Raw genomic sequence first — 10,810 nt, forward strand, 5'->3', positions numbered from 1 at the left:
GGAACACCCTTGGTTGTCAGAGCAGCCAAAAAAAGAAAAAAAAAAGGAAACTATGGTTTTTCTAAGTCCTGGCCACAGCCCTGCCTGTGCCGCTCTACGCAGATGTTGCTCAGCAGCACTCTGATAACTCCTAGAGCCCCTATGGGTGGGCATGGGGTGTCCATAGGCAGTTTTGTGACTGGAGGACTTCCCGACAGACGCTACACCTGGGCAGGCTTCCCCTGGCTGTCCGCACCTGCACACAGGGGACCAAGACTTCACAGACTCCCTTCCTGCAATGAGTCCACCTTACCTGCCCAGTGCGTCTTAAAACTCGCTGCTGGGTAACAACGCCAACGCCTCGGCCTCGCACACATCCGGCCGGCCGGATGCTCTCTGAATCCCAAAAGCAGAGAGAGAACGGACAGAGAGAGTGCGCTAATAAGGTAAAATTGCAATGAAACGTTAAAACACTTTCCCTGACCGGGAATCGAACCCGGGCCGCGGCGGTGAGAGCGCCGAATCCTAACCACTAGACCACCAGGGAGACTTACAACAACCTTCCAAATTCTTCTTCAAGAGTTAAGAAACACAACAGTGCCCCTGCGCCCTACTCCTTCCACTAGTGCGTCTTAAAACTCGCTGCTGGGTAACAACGCCAACGCCTCGGCCTCGCACACATCCGGCCGGCCGGATGCTCTCTGAATCCCAAAAGCAGAGGGAGAACGGACAGAGAGAGTGCGCTAACAAGGTAAAATTGCAATGAAACATTAAAACACTTTCTCTGATCGGGAATCGAACCCGGGCCACGACAGTGACAGCGCCTAATCCTAATCACTAGACCACCAGGGAGTCTCATGACTATTCATTTTCCATGCCTGGACATTTCTTTTGTTACTCACCCACAACCTCATTTCAGTGCTTTTTCCTGCTCTATCTGACTTGTTCTGGAGAGATTTCTCAGTTAACAGACAAGTGTGGAAAGGTTTCTTCTCACCAGCTCTGGTCTTTCCAAAGGGGATAAAGAGGAATATGGACCCATGGCTTACAGCTACTGCTGATCCAGTCACCAGAAGTGAAGGAGAGCAGGGAGAGACTATTAGCTGAATTTGGTTTAGATGCCCAAGTTTTGAGACAGACACTTAAGGTGTGGGAGATGCAGAAACATCCAAGTTCATACCCCCTATGCCGGGCTCAGAACCCGCAATGCCAGGTGTAAAAGAAGCTGAAAAGCCACATCAGACAAGTGCTGTTACAGAGCATCCTCCACCTAATGAATCCTGTCAGACTGGGCTGCACAATATGTGGAACTTATGACTTGGATTTCTTCAGTACGTTACATTTCCTGGGATGAACACACTCTTAGCAGACTGATGTAACAACTATTGGCTCAAGGCTACATTCAAGCTTACAATGTTTGTCTAGACAACATCATTGGTTAATATCTCAATCCATTTTTAATTGGAAAATAGTCTGTTTTTCCAAAATAGCATTATTTATTCCAGTTTATCTAGATTTTTTTTTAATTAACAATACAGGGAAAAAATACAAATAAATTTTGATCTTATCATTTCAGTATATATATGTTTTCAGTTTTTGTGAAGTAAATCTGTATGGCTGCTACTCCACACTCATACCACTACAGCTTGGAGCAGAACTTGGCTCTAATGTAGACTGGATCTCTAGGGTATGGATGTGTTGTGACTAGTACAATTCATTATTCCCAGAGGCTTCCTCAGAAGCCCAATGATTGCTCAGAAATCTCAACTTTCATTTAAGTGAAAGCCAAGAGGTTTTAGACACACCACTGTCAAGTCCAAAGTATGTGAATCCTCAATTAATCAAAAAAAACCACCCCAACAACAAGTCAGCATGGCTATGCTTTAAAGTCATGTGTTTCTAAATCACATCACTTGGTGGCCGTTGGGGGTGTGGTTTCAGTTCGTGGTTTGGCACCGATGCACTCTGTGTTCTTTGCTCAGCATTCAGACATGGTAATAAGCCACTAAAGAGTCACCGCAGAATATACAAACACAGCATAGCGAAGCGTCTCCTCAGTGGTGTTCTTGTATCCCAGCACACCCAAAAAGCAGGTGGTATGAACAGGGAGCTTATCTAATGATCTATAATGAAGTGAGAAGGTGAAACACCAGCCCCATGATGTACCTAGAGGATAGGTTTGTAACAAATGGCTTCCTAAAACAGATGAGTGAACAGGTGGTCTTAGGTCAGGGTTCATCTCGGAAAAACTGTCACCTCTCCTCAGTCTTAGTCGAGACATGTCAGACTAAATAACAGCAGGGAAAGACTCAGTTGTCTGCTGCTCTTTGGAGTGGTCCTCTCTGGTGATATATTGATTCACAGCTGTTGCCGTGTTCTCATACTTCTGGGTTTGTGCAGCACAGCAGTTTTGAACATGCTCAAGCCAACAGTGCTCTTGATGACTAAATTATCTTTTTGAAAGTTGAGAGTGCACAGTGGCTTGAGAAGTCTCCCTAGGATTTTACTTTCCTTCTTTAGAGTGTAATTTTTGGCCAAGGACTGATCTGCATATTAATAGTGTTAATTTGCATTCAGTTTTTGTGGCTACGCTTTTTGCCTATAATGAGCCAAAAATAAACATTTTGTTAAAAATGTGGCCCTAAATCTGCATGTTCCAGGTTTTGCTCCTCTTTAGCTTGGTTCTTCTAACACCTGGAGGATTTTTAGTTTGGTTGGGGTTTTTTTGTTTTAAAAAGCAAAAACTATACATAAACTTACTGTTCCCAGAAAACTCTTAAAAACTCCAAATGGCACGAGTCTACACAACAGAAAATGCCCCACAAATGCAATTAGGAGGTGGGAATCTCTCCTGTATTACTCTAGAGTTATGCTAGTGTAAGTCTGCTTGTGCCAGTAGATTTCATGCAGTGTAAAACTAAGTATGGTGATGAATCAGGCCCAGTGGCTTCGTTCATTTGCAAGTATGAAATACTTAGGAGTTATTGCACAAGTTCCCACTGTGTTTATGAGGGAAAATATTTTCCATGCACCATTCAACGTGATACCCCTGCACCAAACAAAAGGCTGTTTCTTCCAACAGACACAACCTCTGAAATACCAACCATCTAGACAAGCAGCAAAGGCTGGATAAAAATAATGCCATTTCCTTGTTCAAAATATCTTTTTCTTAGTCATGCACATCTTCACACACACGAAATAAATGTCAATACTTTCCTAGAGAAGTAACATGGAGAACACTGCAATTTTATCTGGGTAATTCAAATAAGTTACCTATAAATAGGAAAACACATGAAATTGCTGCTGTTGCAGAATGTTCCCTCTATCAGCTTTCTCAGATGTATCCACACAAAGATAGTTAGCACTAGAAAGTTCTCTATAAATGATCACAACAAACTGTCTTGCAGATTCCCATGTAAATTTTTATTTGCAGAAAACTTGGCAATGGCTAAACTGTTGATATGCTGACGCAACTACTCAAGATGTGTTGGTCAGTACTGTGTTACTGGACCTATTATTCTGGATGTATCCATTTTCTGCCCTCAATTTTCACTTACCTTATAGCTCTTTGTAAAACACATCCCCCTCTTTTTTTCCCCTGTGTTATTATATTGCCTGACACTAAGGAGTCTTCATCTTTTTTGTGGGTTTTCAAACTCCATGGCAATGAAAATGATAAAGCATATAATTTCAAAACATGATAACAAGACATATGGCAAATAAAGAAAATGCAAAGGAAAATAAAACAAAACTAAACAAACATTACACTACAAATATTCAGAAATATGGTTCCCCTCTATCTAGGAAAATACATCTGAGAGGAAGAAGGTATAGTTGTCTAGATACATGAAAAATTGCTTTTGAAGGATGATACCATACTATGCTTTGGTAACATAACAGTGATTTACCTGTTTCTGCAGCACTTGTGCAGCCTCCACAAAAACCAGAAACAGAGATAAGTTTTAACGGGCCTTTTGTTCAGCTCTTTAGGTGGTAGCCAGCAGCCCAAGAGAATTCCTGAGCACAGGCAGAGCCTGCCCTTCTTCCACTTTCAGGACTTCCCCAGGCAGAGAAGGCAGAGCAGATTAGTCAGGTGGTTTGAAGTGAAACAGCCAGGGTACGGGGAGGTATTTCATTGTCCTAGTGTGCAGCCCTCCTTGGTTTAACTTAACATGAGAACCGGCAACCTGCCATGTTGATATAACCTCAGCAGCCCTGGGAGAATGAAAAAGGACTCTTCTCTGATGTAATCTAACCCCAGAATCTTCCATTTTCTTTTGCCAGGATAGCTCTAATAAACATATGAATGCAACTTCAACTGCCCCAGATTTAGATAGATAATGGTTTTAGTGTTCCAGAACCTCAGGCAGACTTCCACAACATTTGGCCACCAGCAGAGAGACAGAGGAACAGAAACTGAGTATCTTCTGAGACATTTACATCTTTTCTCTCTGCTCTGGACTGGAAAAGTATCTAATGCTATCAAACTCCCTTTATACATACTTCTGGTAGCCCAAACAGCAATCACATCCCTTGCTTTACTTCTGCTGCTTGTTTTTAACCAAGCACAGATATAGTTGTGGAACTGAAAGGACTTCAGTGTCTCCCACCTATTTTAGGAGAGGCTGGAGGGATACAAGCTCCTTCACCATCTGAAAGTGTGAAGTGCCATGGTGCCTGTGCTCTGTCATTTGACTCGGGGTTGGATCCACTTCTGTTTCACAAATTCAGCAAAAAGCTCACTTTTATCAGTTTGAAAAGCAAATATATAACTCTCGCCTTGGATATTACATTCAGTAGAAATACTTCTAAATTCAAATTCCTGAGAGGAAGACAATGCAGTAAGTTCAAGATCCTGCACATAAGAAATTATGGACTACAAAAGAAGTGAAGCTGGACTTTGAAAGTCTACCTCTGGCACTATGCTCACATCGGTGGTGCTAGAACAAGCTAAGCCTACTGACACAGCTCCAGATCAACCTCCTAGGAGGGGTTTTTACTCAGAGTTCACCTTAAGACCTCAGAATAACATGCTAGTGCTATTAAAGCCACCTGCACAAGGTCTGTAGGGAGAAACTTTTAGCAGGTGGGATTGGATTCAGCTCCTGTAATGCCAGCCATCAAAAAACAAGGCAGCCAGTCTGAGGTCCCCAGCTGGGCAGTGATGTGCTTCTAGTGAGTGATTCACCACCTTACAGGGTGTGATGAGAGGGTCTTTGTCCCATCTTGGGTTGTGGTAAGAGGCTATTTGCTCTTCTGTGACTATATGCCACAGACTATTCCTAACACTGAGACTGAAGAAATAGCATTGTGAACTGTTAGGATAGGAAAAACTGTCCCTCTCCTGCTCCTCTGCCCCATTTTGCAGTTGTGGTAAGTTTTGTCAAATGTTTTGGAAATGCTGGTCAGCAGCAATTCCTTTAGGCAGCTGAGCCTCAGCAAAGAGCAGCTTCGCCTCAGCAAAGAGCAGCTTCCAGCCAAAAACATTTCACACATTCTGAAAGGCTCTGCTGAGACCTTGTTCAAGAAGGCCAGGAACTAAGGCAAACTACAAATCCTGATCTTCCCCAACCATCTCTTCTGGGAGATGTCTACTATCAGCCAAACTAACTAGTAGTTTTGGAGAAGGCGATGCCTCAGCATAGTGCACAAGGAAATCTGTGTGTTGGTCTCTCCTATGCCTTTTCTGTGGGTAAAAGAAGGACTAACCTTCTGAACCACCAACCAATGGCTTCCTGAATCTGCATTTACTCTATATGTGAGGCAAGCTGAAGCTTCCCAGCTCAGCTGCATCCAGATCCAGGACTGAATTCTGAGCTGCCCCTCTCTTGCTGCTGGTTTTGCTGATGCTGGGGAGAACAGACATGGGACATGCTGCTCCTCCCAGCTGTGAATAGTCAGCAGTGGTATAGTTCAAGCCTCCAACCAGGACTGCCACCTGTGAGTACTGGGTGGCTTGGGACAGAAAGTCCTTGGCAGGACCTAAACTTTAATGAGCTTAAAATGCACTGAGGAGTTTGTCAAATACAAAGCCAGGCCACAGAATAAGTAGTTGCAGAAAGTTTCCAATGTGAAATGTTTACAAGACAATTATTTACATTATCTGGATGGTTTTAATTACAGGACAGTTCAGACCAGTTGCTTAAGTTTTCCCAAGGGGTAATTAGTCACCCTGTGAATTTGCATATTTTCCATTGCTGTATTGAAGCCAACCAGCCGTACTTATCAGAAGATTGACCTGGCAACCTCTGTTCTTGGCAGATTATAGTTTGAGTTTCACTGTGACAGTATCTGATGTATTAGCAAATATTCCACTCTACTGCTACAGCAAGCAGACTTGGGGGACATCCCGGGCTCCTCATTTTAAATGTAAGACATTTCAAGCACAGACAGAAGGGGCCAATTTTTCCAGCCACTACTCATGACAGCTGCAGTACATTTCAACATCTTATAAATATATTAATATTCTAACCTCTGTCAGTGTAGCAAAAGGACTTGTTCATCTTATTCACAGTAATAAGTACAATAATCACGTGAACTTCAGACGTCCACATGATATACTGACTGCCACATATTATACAGACTGTGCTTTTAATTACGCTTGGATTTACTAAATAGAATGGAGGCAGATTCATTCCCATCACAATTCCTCAGAAGTAAATGGGTGAAATAGCTCATTTTATGTCATTTTATCAGCTATGTTCTTTTACTTGATAAAAAAGTTTAAATTAATTTATAATATAAATAGAAAAATATCAAATACTGTCAACACATAAGAAATTATGTGTTACTTGTTCTCACAGATTTCACAGTAGATAATAAACTCTTTTTTTTTTCCCAAATGAGTTTGGAAATGGCAGGGTTTTTTAGATTCTTATATTATTTCCGTTTATTCACATTTTCCACTGGTTTTGATTCTGATTTCTACTACCAGAGCAAATGATTGCTTCCACTGAGAAAAGGTGATAATGGACATAAGTCACAGTAAATTTAAATTGTGATAGATACTTTAATAAGTAAATTACGTTCTCTAAAAAGGACCCAAAATTGTTACTTATCAAATCAGAAAACTGTAAAATGACAACTGGCATAATTCAAGTGGCATTCAGCCTGTTTAGAGGGATTACTCTTGAGCCTATGTGTACCTGTATTATGAAGTGAAATGCAAACTAGACAAAGTAGAACACTGTGGATCTTTTAAGTTACTTTTGTTAATACTGAAGTTGAAACTTCTGAATACTCAGAACAAGCAAGCCTTAAGTTTTTATATAAGAAAAAGGACAGTTAATGACTGACAGACACATTTTCAGATATCCTTGTCTTATGAATCAAGTCAGAATCTGATATTATATAATAGCTCACATGTATATATACATATATAAACATAAAATATCTTCAATAAAAGCTGAATGGCAAGTTTAGGCAGATTAATTTCCATTGCTGTATATATGAAAACAAAGTAGTAAATCCTACTTGGCATCTGTGCCTTTGCTTTACCATGTAATGAAGCTAACCATTTGTGTCAGTTAGTTTTTCCTCTGGTCATTTTTAAAGCCCCTGTTATGTCACAATCTCTTTGGTCTGAAAATTAGGGAAAAGATATACTGATTTTCAGACAAAGAAAAAAAAACATGTGACCAGATTCTCTTCTGCTGACAGCCTCCACCAGACCAGGGGGATCTTTGGGGCTGATTGCTGCTGACATCTTGAAGCACTCACCAGCAGCCCATTTATCACATGCAAGGGACAGAACTGAGGAGGGGCTCCTATTGCATATACCATGTCTGTGATAAAAATATCCCCTCCGCAAAAGCCGGTAGTAGTGAACTACTGCCCTGCAAATGCTTTACATGTTCATGTTCTCTCCTAAAGTGCAGTTTGCACCAGGGAGTAGGATAGAGAGCTGGCCTGGTGCAAGAGCCACTTCTCTGCACTGGTTCTGCAGAATCCAGCTGATCTTGCAGGAATTCCTTGCTGATCCAGGTTTCAGCTCCTTCAGACCATCTGAGCACTGCCAAGACCCTGGCTCTTTGCCAAACTGCTACATTGCCTCCCAGAAAACTTATGAAGCTCACAGCAGAACATCCCACCTGTGGTCTTTTGCCCTGACACCCATCTAAAAGTTCACAGCAATTGATGTAAAGCAGGAGAGCTGCAAAACCTGATGAAGAACAGCAAGAAAGCTGAGTGGGCTTGTCCATTTTTCTCACTTGGGATAGAAGCATCTGGATACTCACAACCTGCTGGACAATGATGGGAAATCAGCAAAGTTCAGTAAGTCTTCAATAAGCTCACATGCATACGTATAAATTCATTTACACATATAGTTATTCCTTACTTTCCAAAATGATTTCCATACTTAGTTTAAATCCAAGCACAAGCAATAACACGCCACAAGAAGAAAGAGCTTGCAGATCTCTGGGGTTAACATGCAGATTAATGACCTTGAAAGGGTGTTTTCTGGAGAGAGGGAGGGAGTGAAGGGAGGTGGGAGGGAGGGAAGGGAGGTAGGAGGGAGGGAGGAGGCAATTCAGTAGTAGAACTTAATCTGGATCACATTAATGGAACGATATAGAGGAAGGACCTTCGTTGTAGCAATAGCCTGGTGCCAGTGGCTAGATATTTAAACCAATGCTCTAATTGTTAAACTCCATTTCTTTAAATTTTTTATTATGAACCATGTTTCCAAAAAGGACAACGATTTTTTACTGTAGGTGTCCTTTTATGAATCATCAAGAGTCAGTGAAAATGTACTCACGTTAAAATCCTCAAAATACTAAATTAGTAACAGGGACGTACACACTAAAGTCATACCTCCTGTTCTTGTAATTGAACAGAGACATTTCACAGCTTGTGGCAAAAAAACCCCTTTATCCTCTTTAAAATAAAGCAAGTTGATGCCTGCTTTATTTCAATGAGCACAGGGAAATATGAGTTTTACTAAAGGTATCACCCAGAGTGCTTAAGAGTTTCAGTCTTCCCCTCCAGGCAGCAGTGACCCTAATTTTATTGCCTACTTTGCCTTTGCCAGAGAGCCAGGCTGGCTTCTGCTACAGGTCATGGAGACTTGTAGGCCTGGGTAGTAGCTACTTACTGTAGCTGTAGTAGCTACCTAGAGGGGTAACTACCCTAGAGGGGTTCCCTACTCTAGAGGGAACAGGGTCATTCTGGCCCAGCAGCTGCAGATGAGGCTAGTGCCTCATCTCAGGTCAGTCACTGGTGGTAGCACAGTCGGGAAGTTCAAGTCACCAGGCCTCTTCTCCTCTACCTTTCTTTGTGCACAGGTCATAAATTCGTTGTCTTTTCATTCTGTTTGTGCAGCAGCAAACTTAGCAGATGTGCAGGTTTGTAAATGTGCAGTAGTAGGTACAATAACAGCAACCTAAATAATGGTCATTGTATCCAAATAAAAGTTTAGATGTACTGCAGGTATGTTAACGGGAGAGAAAAAAATAAGTGATAGTTCACATTATCTGAGAAGTGATTACATTTTCTTAAGAAATGTTGTGAATACTTTTTCCACAAGCCATCCAGCTCTACCCATGAATAAAATTAGTTCTAGTGGCAGTTAAACTGCACATGGTTGAAGCTCACTGTTCATAAGTCAATCAATGTGATAGGGATGTCTCTGTTTGCACAGTACAGCAGACCACTACCATTTGACTACCCAAAACCAGCTGTTCCACAGAGTGCTCAATACTGGTTGGGAATATGAACATACGATTCATGTTTAACAAACACAGGTGAGCTGCAAAGCTTTAGTAAAGATTCTTTTCCATTGGCAAAGCTAAATCTACCTACCATAAGGGCAGGGAAGGGCTTATGGATGTAGTTATGTCCACGCCAGCAAACACTTTGAAGCACAATAAAAGCCTGAAGCTAAAGAGCACGGTATATTTGTGAATGCCTTTCCACTAACCATGATGTAAAGAATTACTCTTCCTGTCTAATGTTAACTGAATTAAAGGAGGGATATTTTGTCCTTTTATTTAAACCATGTATAAAAACAGAATAATAATAGAACTGTGCATAACTCAAGAGCTGCAAAAGGCATGTCAGTAAAAATTTTAGTGGCTCGTCCTCATCTCCCTTCTTGAGTCCCTTTCACCTGCCCTAGAGTCACATCTGGAAAAAGAATAGAAGTACAGTCTCCTGAAAGTGCTTGTTTTGCTCAAGTTGGCATGGGAGCACTGGGCAAGACTTCAAACCCAGGCATCAGCTGAGGATTACGTAAGGTCAATTCTCTTCATTGTTTCCACCAATCTTTAAGCTGTTAGTATAGATTCAGTGCGACTTGATTCCTTTGAATGGAAAACAGCACAATGGTTTCATGATGAAAATAGCTGTCCTGATTAGGAAAGCAGTTTTCCATCACGAAAGCAAATATGTGGCCACACTTCCATGCAGGCATGGAATGCCATGTGCTTACTTTTCCTTTCATGCAGGTAAAACAATACCCTGAACTCTTGCTTGCTATGGAGGATTTTATGTACGATGTGGACTCAAGAGCCTTTTGAAGACTGGTGTTTAGGGAGAATCATCAAAGTCTGTCTGTTTTCCTCTGGATCTTGCCTCACAGGTGACCAACCTTTTAACAGAATTCTATATTGTATTGCAGCAGGAGTCATGCATGGCAGCTCATGATGGGTGGACGGTCTCCCAGCTCTCATCTTCACTGCCTTATTAAGTCTGTCCTGCTGCCGTAGGCTGGGTTTCAATCAAGATCATCATCGTGCTTCTTCCTCTTTTTTGACCTATTTTTGCTGTAAGGAGCCCAAGTCTCTTTCTTGTCTCATGTTATTTACAAAATTTGCAGGAAGTTAAATATCTT

General features: G+C 41.6%; 1 non-coding gene across 1 annotated transcript; it reads right to left on the minus strand.

The window, feature by feature from the left end:
- Positions 1-454: 454 nt before the first annotated feature.
- On the minus strand, positions 455-526 carry TRNAE-CUC. Its single transcript has one exon. It is a non-coding gene; the product is annotated as a tRNA-Glu (tRNA).
- Positions 527-10,810: the final 10,284 nt, after the last annotated feature.

The sequence above is a fragment of the Pterocles gutturalis genome, unplaced genomic scaffold (genome assembly GCF_000699245.1).
Source record: "Pterocles gutturalis isolate BGI_N339 unplaced genomic scaffold, ASM69924v1 scaffold15868, whole genome shotgun sequence".
NCBI lineage: Eukaryota > Metazoa > Chordata > Aves > Pterocliformes > Pteroclidae > Pterocles > Pterocles gutturalis.